This window comes from Girardinichthys multiradiatus, chromosome Y, assembly GCF_021462225.1.
Source record: "Girardinichthys multiradiatus isolate DD_20200921_A chromosome Y, DD_fGirMul_XY1, whole genome shotgun sequence".
Classification (NCBI taxonomy): domain Eukaryota; kingdom Metazoa; phylum Chordata; class Actinopteri; order Cyprinodontiformes; family Goodeidae; genus Girardinichthys; species Girardinichthys multiradiatus.
In genome coordinates this window covers 34,478,096-34,493,394 of record NC_061818.1, presented here as the reverse complement: position 1 = coordinate 34,493,394, position 15,299 = coordinate 34,478,096, and the positions used below count along the sequence as shown (strand labels likewise).

The 15,299-nt window shown below is 43.0% G+C and overlaps 1 pseudogene; it reads right to left on the bottom strand.

Moving 5' to 3' along the window:
- Positions 1 to 263: 263 nt before the first annotated feature.
- Positions 264 to 15,299, bottom strand: LOC124864178 (annotated as a pseudogene).

Here is a 15,299-nt window from a genome sequence, read left to right as displayed (position 1 = left end):
CAGACACAAAGTTAGAAATGTCTTACCTGAGGAGAAGGGGGACTGTACTGTTGCGCAGTCAGCCCTCTCTTTATATTCCCAAAGTCTGGAGGAAGTATTGACTGCATATATTTTGCACAGTACATGGATATACCTTTCAGTAGGCCTACATATATATATTAAAAATCCCATTTTTGGTTTTATATAATAATTTAGTTTCTGAAGAAACTAAATGTTAGGTTTTCGTCAGCTATAAGCCACAATCAAAATGCATGTGATCCATGTGTGTTTCAATTATAGATTAGTTTCACTTTATTAAATGAATTAACTAAATAAAATAACTTTTCAATAATATTCAAAATAATTACAATGCAGCTGTCGTACTGGTATTGGTACAAATGTCAGTTAAAATATTGCCAGTGATGCATGATGTCATGAACAGTTGATCTTTGCAATTTCCCTCCAACACAAAATCAATAAGGCATTTTAACAGTCATAGAAGTCCGCAATTGTTGTTATAGGACGTTTATTCGTTTTAAAGTGCTGAAAACTCAAGTTTCTTCTGAGACAAACAAAAACGTCCTTTCTGCCTCCTTCCCAACTGCTTCTTCTGTACAAAAAAACCTCTCAACTTCACTGAAAGTTACGGCTGAAAGGCTTTGTAAGACGGTATTATGTCATTTTCTAATGTCTTATATTACGTACAGAAACAATTTTCCTTAACTTTAAGAAAATTCCAGGTTGTCCCTTAAATAGCTCTGAGTAATTTCCCCAAATCAGATATGTTGCCAAGCAAAAAGACCTTTCAAACATATCCTTCCCTGATTGATTAGCTCCATGTTAAAGAATCAACAGAACCTCAACACTTTTCTGAAAGTTTCAATAAGACGAAAGAAACTGAGCAAGTCTCAGAAAACCAACACATTTTTCAGATGCTGTGTAAGCGACTCACATTTTCAGGACACATAACCACTTTGTAGATAGTTTTTTCAGTCACAAAACAGCTCCTGTCCTGTCTACAAAATCAATTAATCTAATATTTTGTGTTAAAGTCGTGGTTGCGCAGATCAGCAGGCTTTCAAAATAAAATGTATGCTGGACAACAGCGCCATCTTGTGAAAAAATAATGCACTTTCATCACTTCTTTTTTTCTTAAATATGCATTCTATACATTTCCATAAAATTACAGTTATTTATATCTATGTCACACATTTTCTAATCAAAGTGCTTTTCACATTTGTCTCTGAGTTCCTGTATGGTCCCCCAGCTGAACTCCATATTCTGCTTCAGTTCTGCCAAATCCTTCCAGATCTCCTCCAGGAGCTCCAGCCTTGAAAGCTTCCTGTCAATGGATGATAGCAGTTGCTCTTCTCCAACATCACTTACAACAGCATCCTGCGCTGTGGTGGGAGGGTCAGATTCAGAGGGCTGAGATGACTCCATGGTTTGCTCCCACACCATCTCAAAGTAAGAGTCAATGAAGGCTTCCAGCTCGTTGAGGCTGCTGTGGCCCCACTGATCGATTAGAGCCTGCCGGCCTTCAGACTCAGAAATCCTGCGGAGACTGCGCTCTCTCAGAGCAGGTAGACAGAGAGAATGGACGCCAATGAAATCTTCCTTTGAGGGAATGCTGGGCTGACTCTGACATGAAACCAGAAACTTTGTTTGACATTTAGGTGAGAGTACGAGGCTGTGCGGAGAAGGGAACATTAAAGGTAAATCTATTGATGACCAGCTCCGTCCTTGTTTGAGCACAAACAGGAACACTAAGCTGTTGCTGTCCAAACTCATCTGTCCAGATTGTCTTCTTGCTCTTCTTGCTGGTAAAGCCACCAGCTGTGTGGAGTTTAATTCCTCTGGAGAAGACGTGGAAGATGTAGATACTGCCACTGAAAATATATAATGTGATTTTATGAGTGCAACATGCTCTGTCAGCTTTTACCAGTCATCATAGGAAATAAATGTGCTTATCTCTGATTTATAGACTTCACCAACTACACCAGAGGCCTCCTGTGATCTGTTACATATTACTAATAATGGATATTAGCTAGAATTTACTGTGTTTTCTTCCTGTGTAAATCCTCTGCTTAGCTGTGTGCACCTCAACATGACAGTTAGTCTAGACGTCCCAAAAAGGTCCTTGTATTTGACAAGAAAACCCGATGAAAAGTTTGCACTTATAACAACTGTTTTTCTCCAGGCCACTTCAAAAGGTTCTTGCTGGACTTTTTACATCAACAACCTATTATTCCACACAGTTGGCATGCCAGAATCTCCAAAATAGGAATAATTTTATTTCCTCGAAGTGTTATGCTAAAAATAGATTTTTCTGAATGCCTGCCAATGTCTCAAAGTTTCTCTTTATATGAATGATCTTTTTCAGCTAATTTAGAAATAATAATAATAAATTATTTCAGCTTTGTTTTCAGCTTTAGTTAAAACACTATACTAATAAAAATGAGCCTTTACTTATTTAATAAAAATATTACAACAAAAAATTGCCAGACAACAACAGTATGCTTACCTTAATCTTTTTATGGTAAAAGAAAAAGAAAATGTAATTCCTCTTATGCTATACTAGGAAAAGAAGAATTAAAATTTCAGGATGATGAAATTGTTTAAATAATTTTTCACTCAAAGCTGAAAACATCCTGAAAAATACCTTTGATTCCAATAAAGTCGGGACAATGTGTAAAACATAAATTCGTGAATCCTGTTTAACCTATATGCAACTGAATACACTACAAAGACAAGATGTTTAATGTTTAAACAGATAAACGTTATGTTCTTTCTTTTTTTTTGCAAATATTCACTCATTTTGATTTTGATGCTTCCAACATGTTCCAACAGGGGCATGTTCACCACTGTGTTACATCAACTTTCCTTTTAACAACACTCCATAAGCGTTTGGGAACTGAGGACTCTAACTGCTGAAGCCTTGTAGCTGGAATTCTTTTCCATTCTTGCCTGATGTACAACTTCAGTTGCTCAACAGTCTGGGGTCTCTGTTGTCGTATTTTGAGCTTCTTAATGCGCCACACATTTTCAATGGGAGACAGGTCTGGACTGTAGGCAGGCCAGTCTAGTTCCTGGACTCTTTTACTACGAAGCCACACTGGTTTGGCATCGTCTTGCTGAAATAAGCAGGGACGTCCCTGAAAAAGAAGTTTTTGGATGATAGCATATATTGCTCCAAAAACTGTATGTACCTTTCAGCATTATCGGTGCTTTCACAGATGTGCAAGTTACCCATGCCATGGGCACTAAAGCACCTCCATACCATCACAGGTGCTGGCTTTTGATCTTGCGCTGATAACAATCCGCATAGTCCCTTTTCTCTTTGGCCCAGAGGACAAGAAGTCCTTTGGACTTTGAAATGTGAACTCAACTGACCACAGCACACTTTTTCACTTTGTGTCAGTCCATTTTATTAGCCCGGGCCCAGAGAAGCTGGCCACTTTTCTTGGTGTTGTTAATATCTGGCTTTCTTTTGCATGGTAACATTTTAACTTGCAGTTGTAGAAGTAGCAATAAAATGGTAAATGGCACACTAAAGAGCGAAACATTGCTGTCAGGGGCGTAGTTTGGTTTGCTGATCAAAATATGCTAAAGAGTCAATATAAACTAGGCAGAGTGGTGAACATTTTTCTAGAGAAGAAAGGTACTGTCAGAGATGCGAACATAAAAGTGTTCCCAAGTTACCCAGTCTCCAGCCCCAAAACTATAAATGGTCATAAGAGACTATAGATACCTACCACCATCCTGCACAGGGATGTGAGACGCCTCGTTGTCCTCATCCTGATAGAAGATCAACTGTAAGAAGACTACCATGAAAGACTGGAGTGACCTTCTTGGGTTTACCAGGAGCTCAAGTGAGAGGTACAAATGGCAGAACTACCTAAAACGGTTTGTTTTGGTTTCTTTTTGTTTGTATCCTATTTGATTCATTTGATTTACCTGGTTTAGACAGCAGGGTGCTTTCCATGTGGCTTACTGGCACTAATTGGGTTTTAGTGCAGGTGTGCATCCTTTGTTAGAGTCGATGCATGGAGAGAAGGGTAGACACAAACCCGTGAGTAAGAACCTCAGTTTAATTAAACAAATCTATGAAACTGTTTAGAATTTTGGAATAGTTCTTTAAATTTAAGTTGGGTTTGTGGTCAGAGGTGTTTTGTAGTGCACAGACTTACATGTATATTTAACAGTCTGCTGAGGTCCGAGTTGATCTGATGCTGCTTTAAGTTTTGTTTGGATCATGCAATCACTGATTCTTTTCTATGGTTGAAAAGTATGGTACAGTTTGAGAGTCATTCCTTTAAGAGAAAGTGTTGTAAACAGTGTGGTCGCTTCTGGGGAACGTTCCGGTAGAGGCTCCTAGGCGTTCAATCGAAAACAGGGTGCGGTAGCTTGGAAACTTCTTTAATCTACAATCAACTTTTTGGGTCATTGAAATATCCTTCTTCTGTGGACAAATAACTTTTTTTTTTTACATCTGATTGTACTCAGCTATCAGCTGAACTTCCCCAACTGAAATAGTTCAATACCAGAAGAAAATCATATTTTTGACAACTAAAATCTTCTTTTTACTTTTTGTTTATTTAAAAAAATCTGAAATCAATTTCAGACAAGATATCCAAAATGTATTCGTAGATATTTATATCTAAGTTCTATTGTCCCCCTGCTGTCTTGGGAACCCAGGTAATTGCCTGTATTTGCCTATAATGGAAAAAAACATAAGCTCATGAGGTTTACTTACAGTCAAGAGAAAGCTGGTGTCTTCTGTTGTTCTGCTTCTGTAGGTTCCTTTTACACAGGATTGCATCAGTCTGCCGTTCCTCTGCTGAACAAACCCTTTTCCACATGTGGTTACCATTATAAAGATCAGCCAACCTTTGTGTGGCCAACATCTCCTCCACCAGTTCAATAAGCTCCGTGACCTGACCTCCATCTCCCTGGTTCTTATTGTCCATAACATGGTACCTGTTCCCACACTGCTCTACAAGCCTCTGCAGTGGCTCTCCTTCACTCTCAATGCATTGTTCGATGCTTGTGTCTCCCAGCCAGTCGCCGTAGCTGAACAACACCATCGCTCTTTTCCACAGCTGGCTTCTCCCACCATCCAGATGTTTCTCAATGGCTTCTCGGTGGAGATCCGTGAATGAGGTGCTCACATTGACGACCAGGAGGACAGCCGAAGAAGTCCTCAGGAATTCTGAGCTTACAGGGAAGCATCCTGGAGTGTCCAGTACAGAAACTGTCTTGCCTTTGATTTTGCATTGCTTTTCACTGCAGGAGACAGTTTGGCTGTTTGTAGCAAAACATCCTCTGCTGAGGATGGTGTTTCCACATGAGCTTTTGCCACCTTTCCTGCCACCAACCAATATTATTCTCAGCTCATGCAGAGGGGTCACCTTCTCTGTCAATGTAAAGTTTTATATATTAAAACATTTCAACAAATAATGCACCAAATGTTACACGGGTGTATACAACTCACCCAGTTCAGACTTTTCCACCAGTCTTTGTTTCTCCTTTCTCATCAGTTGTTCGTTGGCTCTCTCTGTCTCTTCTTTCATCCTCCTTTTCATCTCATCCAACTCTTTCCTCTCTATTTCATAATGCCAGCTTCTGTTGCAGCCAGACATCGCTTCCTCAATCTTCCCAATCAGTTCTCTGACTTGGAATCCATCTCCTTTAGTTTTATTGTTCAAAACATGATACCTGTTGGAACATTTCTCAACAAGCCACTGCAGAGGCTCCCCCTCACTCTCAATGAACTGCTCAGTTGTAGTGCCCCCCAGCCAGTCTCCGAAACTGAACAGCAGGATTGCATGACTCCAGATTTGCTCACTGATGAGCTCAATGTGTTCCTGTGCTGCTCTTCTGTAAGTCTCTGTGAAAGCTCGGTCCACACGAATTACCAGCAGAAAGACATGAGGCCCCGGAGGACAGAGAGACAGGCTAAGCACCATCTCCCTCTCATCGAAGAGAGGAGTCTCGTTGCAGAAGTAGTTCATCCACCACCCTGGTGTGTCCACAATGGTCACCAGTCTTCCAAACACCACACCTTCTCCAACTGAACACTGAGCTGTTCTGCCAGGTCTCTGCCTGTTCTCTCTGCCCAGGATGGTGTTCAGCGCTGAAGTCTTTCCTGAACCCTTCGCTCCAAGCAGCACAAGACGGATGGTAGTGACTGGCCTTAACTTTTCTATGAGCACAAAAACGAGCAGAGAGTAAAGTTAATTTGTTTTTTTTTTTTTTGCTTAAAATATGTAATTTTAAGTCAGGGTCAAAGGAATATTAAAAAATGTTTAAGATATTTGCCTTCTTTAAAGAAGCTAGAATATAAATGGCATTCTTACGTTTGTGTACACATTGTAAAGAAAAAGCCAACAACAAGGTAGTATACCTTTTAAAGGCTTTAAGAAGAAATAATGCAGAACATTCTTTCTCACAATAAATCCACAATACAAATTAACTACTACATGTGCGTAGGATTTGGAGAAATCAAAGTATGGAAGTTGGCTGCATGGTGCAGCCTTATACTATAGTTTTAGGTCTTCTGTTTTGGACATTTTGTTGAATCTAAATGGACTAAAAATATCTGCAGAGCTGAACTTTAGCATTAGCTAAACACACCTGTGTTGTTTTGACTTTACAGGTGAAATGCCCAGCATTCTGAATTGACTGGTCTCACTCATCAGCAGCAGAAGAATTACTCTTAACTCATATGTTATGATTATTGAAAATTTACTTCTTGCCTTTCTGGATATGTGCTCCCAAACAAGATTCAGCTGTTATGTTTGCATATTTTTCATGACAGAGAAAAAAAAAACAATCTGGTTGGTAAACTGAGTGAAAAAAATAAACATACATTAGCTTGAACAAGATGTCAGCTAACCCCAACAAATGTTCTAAAGTGGACATTAATGCTCCAATAGCAAGTATGTAAACTTTGCATTGGAGCAATCAGTATGTTTTCTATTAGACAAAACTTAGAATAGCAAATGCACTGGCATGCTGAAGACAGCTTTAGAGTGTAAATAAACATTCGAGAAGGACACCAATTGATGCTAATGAAAATAGGCCTAAGGTGTGATACCACCAGGGATAAAGTAAAAAAACATGTCTCTTAAAAATCTTTCTGTTTTGTAAAATATTTCATCCTACACATTTTTCTACACGCCATATTCAATTCAATTCAAAAATACTTTATTAATCCCAAAGGGAAATTAAATGTTGTTGTAGCTCATATTATGAAGGTTTCCTCAAAGAGCCGTTGTAGATGCTGATCAGAATCAGAATCAGAATCAGAAAAGCTTTATTGCCAAGTACGTTTTTGGACATACAAGGAATTTGTTTTGGCGTAGTCGGTGCAATACAATACAAATTAAACAGTATAAACATATCTACAATATAATATAAATATACAGGTCCTTCTCAAAATATTAGCATATTGTGACAAAGTTCATTATTTTCCATAATGTCATGATAAAAATTTAACATTCATATATTTTAGATTCATTGCACACTAACTGAAATATTTCAGGTCTTTTATTGTCTTAATACGGATGATTTTGGCATACAGCTCATAAAAACCCAAAATTCCTATCTCACAAAATTAGCATATCATTAAAAGGGTCTCTAAACGAGCTATGAACCTAATCATCTGAATCAACGAGTTAACTCTAAACACCTGCAAAAGATTCCTGAGGCCTTTAAAACTCCCAGCCTGGTTCATCACTCAAAACCCCAATCATGGGTAAGACTGCCGACCTGACTGCTGTCCAGAAGGCCACTATTGACACCCTCAAGCAAGAGGGTAAGACACAGAAAGACATTTCTGAACGAATAGGCTGTTCCCAGAGTGCTGTATCAAGGCACCTCAGTGGGAAGTCTGTGGGAAGGAAAAAGTGTGGCAGAAAACGCTGCACAACGAGAAGAGGTGACCGGACCCTGAGGAAGATTGTGGAGAAGGGCCGATTCCAGACCTTGTCAGGGTGGTTTCCGGGCTTTGTTAACAAGGCTGGTGGCAGATGGGAAAAAACTGTTCTTGTGGCGTGAGGTTTTGGTCCGGATGGACCGCAGCCTCCTGCCAGAGGGGAGAGTCTCAAAGAGTCTGTGACCGGGGTGGGAGGGATCAGCCAGAATCTTCCCTGCCCGCTTCAGGGTCCTGGAGGTGTACAGTTCCTGGAGCGACAGTAGACTGCAGCCAATCACCTTCTCAGCAGACCGAATGACACGCTGCAGCCTGCCCTTATCCTTGGCTGTAGCAGCGGCGTACCAGATGGTGATGGAGGAGGTGAGGATGGTCTCAATGATGGCTGTGTAGAAGTGCACCATCATAGTCTTTGGCAGGTTGAATTTCTTCAGCTGCCGCAGGAAGAAGATCCTCTGCTGGGCTTTCTTGATGAGGGAGCTGATGTTTGGCTCCCACTTGAGATCCTGGGAGATGATGGTTCCCAGGAAGCGGAAAGATTCCACAGTGTCAATTGTGGAGTCACAGATGGTGATGGGGGCAGGTGGGGCTGGGTTCTGCCTGAAGTCCACAACCATCTCCACTGTCTTTAGAGCGTTGAGCTCAAGGTTGTTCTGGCTGCACCAGTCCAACAGATGGTCCACCTCCCATCTGTACACAGACTCGTCACCATCAGAGATGAGTCCGATCAAGGTGGTGTCGTCCGCAAACTTCAGAAGCTTGACAGACTGGTAACTGGAGGTGCAGCTGTTGGTGTACAGGGAGAAGAGCAGAGGAGAGAGAACACAGCCTTGGGGGGAACCGGTGCTGATGGTCAGGGAGTCAGAGACGTGCTTCCCCAGCCTCACGCGCTGCTTCCTGTCAGACAGGAAGTCAGTGATCCACCTGCAGGTGGAGTCGGGCACACTCAGCTGGGAGAGCTTCTCCTGTAGCAGAACTGGGACGATGGTGTTGAAGGCAGAGCTGAAATCCACAAACAGGATCCTGGCATAGGTTCCTGTGGAGTCCAGGTGCCGGAGGATGAAGTGAAGGGCTAGGTTGACTGCATCGTCTACAGACCTGTTGGCTCTGTAGGCAAACTGCAGGGGGTCCAGGAGGGGGTCGGTGATGCCTTTTAGGTGTGAGAGCACAAGGCGCTCAAAGGACTTCATCATCACAGAGGTCAGGGCGATGGGTCTGAAGTCATTAAGCCCTGTGGTCCTTGGCTTCTTGGGGACAGGGACGATGGTGGAGGACTTGAAGCAGGCTGGCACATGACATGTCTCCAGTGAGGTGTTAAAAATGTCTGTGAAGACTGGAGACAGCTGATCAGCGCAATGCTTCAGGCTGGCTGGTGAGACAGAATCCGGACCAGCAGCTTTCCGGGGGTTCTGTCTCCTGAAGAGTTTGTTGACGTCCCTCTCCTGGATGGAAAGAGCCGTCCTCGGCGTGGGTAGGGGGCTGGTGGGGGGGAACTTCAGGGTGGGGGTTGGAGGTGCCAAGGCCCCTCTTGAGGTTGGAGAGATGGGGGTGGTGGATTATGGCTGCAGCTGTTGGGGGGCGTCGTGGGGGATGGTTGCAGGACTGTCCCTTTGTCTTTCAAAGCGGCAGTAGAACTCGTTCAGGTCGTTGGCGAGGCGTCGGTCGTTGATGGAGTGGGGGGCTTTCGGCTTGTAGTTGGTGATTTGCTTGAGCCCTTTCCAGACAGACGCAGAGTCGTTGGCTGAGAACTGGTTTTGGAGCTTCTCAGAGTACAGTCGTTTGGCCTCTTTCACTGCCTTGCCAAACTTGTACTTCGCCTCTCTGTATATGTCTTTGTCCCCACTCCTGAAGGCCTCTTCCTTATCCAGTCTTAACCTTCTGAGTTTAGCTGTGAACCAGGGTTTGTCGTTGTTGTAACTCACCCTGGTGCATGATGGTACACAGCTGTCCTCACAGAAGCTGATGTAGGAAGTCACAGCCTCTGTGTACTCGTCCAGACTGTTGGTAGTAGTCCTGAACACATCCCAGTCTGTACAGCCTAAACACGCCTGGAGATTCTCCACAGCCTCACTGCTCCACTTCCTTGTCGTCCTCACCACAGGTTTGCAGAGCTTTAGTTTCTGCCTGTATGCAGGAATCAGGTGGACCATGATGTGGTCGGATTGGCCCAGTGCAGCACGTGGGACGGCGTGATAAGCGTCTCTGATGGTGGTGTAACAGTGATCCAGAATGTTGTCCTCTCTGGTCGGACATTTAATAAACTGTCTATATTTGGGGAGTTCGTGGGTGAGATTACCTTTGTTAAAGTCACCAACGACGATTACTAAGGAGTCCGGGTTGGTCCGCTCCACACTCAGTATCTGGTCGGCGAGCATGCGCTGTGCGACCTGCACGTTAGCTTGCTGTGGGCAGGAAGGATCTCCTGTAGCGCTCCGTCTTACAGCAGATCTGAAGAAGCCTCTGACTGAAGACACTCTGTTGTTGTAGGACAGTCTCATGAAGAGGATGCTCAGGGTTCTCCATAATGTTCTTCATTTTATGAAGAATCCGTCTTTCCACAATGATCTCCAGAGGTTCCAGAGGAGTCCCCAGAACAGAACCAGCCTTTTTTATCAGCTTGTTGAGCTTTTTTAAGTCCCTGGCTCTGATGCTGCTTCCCCAACAGATGATGGTAGAAGAGATCACACTCTCCACAACAGACTTATAGAAGATATGCAGCATCTTGCTGCAAACACCAAAGGACCTAAGCTTCCTCAAGAAGTACAGTCTGCTCTGTCCCTTGTAGATGGCTTCACAGTTGCATCTCCACTCTAGTCTGTTGTCCAGGTGAACACCGAGGTATTTATACTCCTCCACCACCTCCACTTCTTCTCCCATGATAGAAATAGTTTTTGACTTATTCCTGTTTCTCTTAAAATCTACAATCATCTCCTTTGTTTTAGTCACGTTCAAAATGAGATGATTGTTTCCACACCATGCCACAAAGCGGTCCACCACCTTCCTGTACTCAGCTTCTTGTCCATCTCTGATCCACCCCACGACTGCAGAATCATCCGAGTATTTCTGCAGATGACAGGAGTCTGTCTTGTACTGGAAGTCTGAGGTGTACAGAGTGAAAAGGAATGGTGAGAGTACAGTCCCCTGTGGTGCTCCTGTGCTGCTGACTACCTGGTTAGACTCATAACCCTTCAGTCTCACAAACTGTGGTCTGTTTGTCAGGTAGTCTTTGATCCAGGAGATTGTTGAGGCCTCCACCTGAGTCTTCTGGAGTTTCTGGCAAAGCAAATCAGGTTGGATTGTATTAAATGCACTGGAGAAATCAAAGAACATGATCCTCACAGTGCTACTGGCTTTGTCCAGATGACAGTGGGTTTGTTGAAGCAGGCGTATGATGGCATCTTCAACTCCAACTCCACAGCGATAAGCAAACTGAAGGGGTTCCTGATGGTTTACTGTTTGCTTACTCAGGTGGGCCAACAGGAGTCTCTCTAGGACCTTCATGATGTGAGATGTCAGGGTAACAGGTCTATAGTCATTGAGGACTGATGGGTGAGCTTTCTTTGGTACCAGAACAAGACAGGAGGTCTTCCACAACACCGGAACCTTCTTCTGGGCCAGGCTAAGGTTGAAGAGGTGCTGCAGAATCCCACAGAGCTGCTCTGCACAGGCCTTCAGGACTCTAGGGCTGACATGATCTGGACCTGCAGCCTTATTCCTATTCAGTCTCTCCAGTTGTCTCTTCACCTGACTTCTTGAGACACACAGGTGGAAGGGGGAAGCAAAGGAAGCATCAGCATCTTCTGATATGGTTGAAGGCAAACATGTAGAAGCAGAAGGGTCTAGGGCTGAGGTGGAAGATAAAAAATGTGAGGTGTTACTGGACAGCTGTGGGTCCTGTGGGTCAAAGGAAGATGGAATGTCTGTTTGGCTGTGAGCAGGAGAGGAGGATGCGAAGCTTGTTTCTGAACTGAACCTATTGAAGAATACGTTCAGTTCATTGGCTCTGTCCAGACCTCCATCGGTCTGATCATCCTTCTGCTTGAAGCCTGTGATCTTCTTCATCCCTGTCCACACATCTCTGATATTGTTTTGCTGGAGCTTGCTCTCCAGCTTCTTCTTGTACACCTCCTTGCTGTCTCTTATCTTGACTTTAAGTTGCTTCTGTATACTCCTCAATAATTCTCTGTCTCCCTCTCTGAAGGCTTTTTTTTTCTTGTTAAGCAGGTCCTTCAGGTCACTGGTGATCCAAGGTTTGTTATTGGGGAAGCATTTCACGGTTCTGGTGGGGATGATGTTATCCACACAGAAGTTTATATAGTCGGTTACACACTCAGTCATGGCATTGATGTCCTCTCCATGTGGCTGGCACAGTGCGTCCCAGTCTGTAGCCTCAAAGCAACCTTGCAGAGCTTCTTCAGCTTCCTGTGACCATTTCCTCACAGTCCTCTTTATTACAGGTTGCCTCTGAACAAGGGGCTTATATTTCGAGCAGAGAAAAACAAGATTGTGATCTGATTTGCCTAGAGGAGGTCTTGCTGTAGAGATGTATGAGTCCTTGACATTTGCATAAAACAAATCCAATGTTTTGTTTTCTCTGGTAGAGCAGCTGACAAACTGTTGAAACGTTGGAAGTGTAGCAGAGAGTGAAGCGTGGTAAAAATCACCAGAAATTGCCACAAAAGCATTGGGGTTTTGTGTCTGTAGCTTAGCAACAACCGAGCTGATAGCATCACATGCAGTGTCAGCAACAACGAAGGTGGAACTGTTGCCAAAATAACACTGGTGAACTCTCTGGGTAAATAATATGGACGAAAACTTACTGCCGACAGTTCAATATCTGGACTGCAGAGATGACACTTCACAGTTACATGTCCTGGATGACACCATCTGTTGTTCACAAGTACTGCCAGTCCACCTCCTTTACATTTGCCGCTCCTCTTTAAATCTCTGTCTGCTCATATGGTTAAAAAGCCCGGCAGAGAGATGCTGGAGTCAGGGATATGATCCTGCAGCCATGTCTCAGTAAAACACATGATACTGCATGCCCGGTACTCTGGCTGGGTCCTTTGTAGGGCTTGGAGTTCATCCAACTGGTTTCCCAACGATCTCACATTGTCTATCAAAATCGACGGAAGAGATGGTTTGAACTTCCTCCTTCTCTCTCTTCTCTTAGCTCCTGCTCTGCATCCATGGCGTCTCCTTTTCAACTCATCAGGGATTTGGGGTTGTAGCTGAAGTATTATTTGAGCTTTTGAGATATTAATCAGCTGCTCCCGGTTGTAAGAAACAACCCCGTTGCCATGGCAATGCATCATATCAAATGTCCAAAAATAGAAAGTATTAAGAAAAATCCTCCAAGCTGCACAGCATCCGACACTGGAGTGGACAGTCATCCAAAAAAAATCAACTGTATCCACCACAAGAGGAATAGTTCCCAAAAAAGAATAAATCAGAATCAAAAGTAACAGAGCTACTCCAATCTGCTGCCACCTTGAGTGGCGCAATTCTAGAATTATGATGCTGTTCATTATTTTAGGGCTCAAAGCATTGTGGCCTTTGGGCTATTTTTGGCTATAAATGAAAAACAGCCTAAAGAGGAACTCCAGTCTTCAAACTGTGTAATACCAGACAATTTATCAAGAAAGATCAAGACAATGTCCTCCTCCTCTGAGTGTTTTTTTAAGATTGTACAATGAAAAGAAATACAGACTAAACATTGTTAGATCTTAAAGATTTTCATGACATAAATGTCATGTCGAAACAGAGCATGTGTAGGGTTTAAAATGAACTCCTGATATTTCATTGTGTTGTGCCCTCATAGATTTGTCTGTAAACGTCACTTACCAAACAAATATAAACAATCTTGGTTCCTATCGTCTGTCTGATCTTGGTGTTTAAGCTACAGGTTACCAACCAACTTACATATCCCTTTGAGCTTATAAAAAGAAACAACTGTGAAAACTGAGGAACTACTTCTGAAGCACTCTGGGCTTGCACAGGGTTGCAGTAATGGAGTAGTGAAGTAAGGTTTTGTTCATGCAGACAGTATATTTACAACATATGTGATGTTTCCTGCCCGGCTCTTGTGCACTCCTGGATTTATCAGATAAAACATTTACATAATAACCAATATTCTCTGTTTCCTACATTTTTTAGCTTGTGCATCGGCAGCTGGGTCCTGCCCTTTACTTGTTCACCTAAGAGGAACTTTGCATTTCATCTCTAATTGCATTGTATGTGCTGCCACAGTGAACATAAGCTAAGGTAGCCTTTTAATGCTGAACGATGTAATGGAAAAAAACTAGCAGATACATATCCAGCAGAAAATTGGTAAGAGGTAGTAGCTGTGGAGCTGTAAAAGACGTACTGTGGCAGTACAAGCTTCATCCATATTTAAAGCATGCAGGAAACTTCTTTGGTACAAAGATGAATGTGTGGCTGTTAAAACATGTTAGGAATAAGATGAACAGCTGCATGGCATCTAAAGCAATGTAAAGTTCAGCTGAATTTAAACCTAAAACTCAATAATTTAGAGTTTTCTTGCTTTTTGAGACTTTGACTCACCCCGCATGAGAGATCTTTGACGTTTCATTCTTAAAAACCTCAGCTGGGCCCTCTCAGCTACTCCTCTCTTGTCTTCTGCAACCACCTGTAAAATGTTTTCCTGCATCTCAAATACTCTGCTTCCATTTCTTGTAACAAGTTTCTGTATCTTCGCCAGCAGCTCTGTTACATCCATGTCATCATTTAGGACAATGCTGTGACACCTCTGACCGCACTTCTCAGTAAGCCAAAGGAGGGCTTTCCCCCTCTCTTTCCACGTACTCTTCTGCTTGCATGTGCTGAAACCTGTAAGCAAAGGTGAAGATGACAATGCAGTGACCCCACACACCGTCGCCCAGCAGGCCCACATGCTCCTCCACGGCCCTCCGACGTCTCTCTGAAAAGATACATGAGGGCCCGGTGAGCACAATGAGACGCTGGTTATTATCTCCCTCTTCACAAGATTTAAAGTTTCCTGAGCACTGGAGTCGCACCACCAGCCAGGAGTCTCCACCACTGTGAGCCAACCTCCGGCCACCACTCCCAGCCTCCGAGAAGAAGTAGTCGTCTCTTTGGTTGCAAACTCCTCTTTGCCAAGGATCAAGTTCCCCAGAGAGCTCTTCCCACAGTTCCTTCCTGCAAGAAGGACAATCTTTATCTGTGATGTACTCAAGCCATCCACTAACAAAACAAAACAACAAAATTCATAATCAGAAAGCATTTGAAATATGCAGAACTTAAATAAACTAGGAAGTTTTGGTTTCCTAAACAATTAGTTCTAAAGTAAATAATCAGTAATTAGTTATTCAAACTTACACGCTTCGAACTTGGTGTTTTCCAT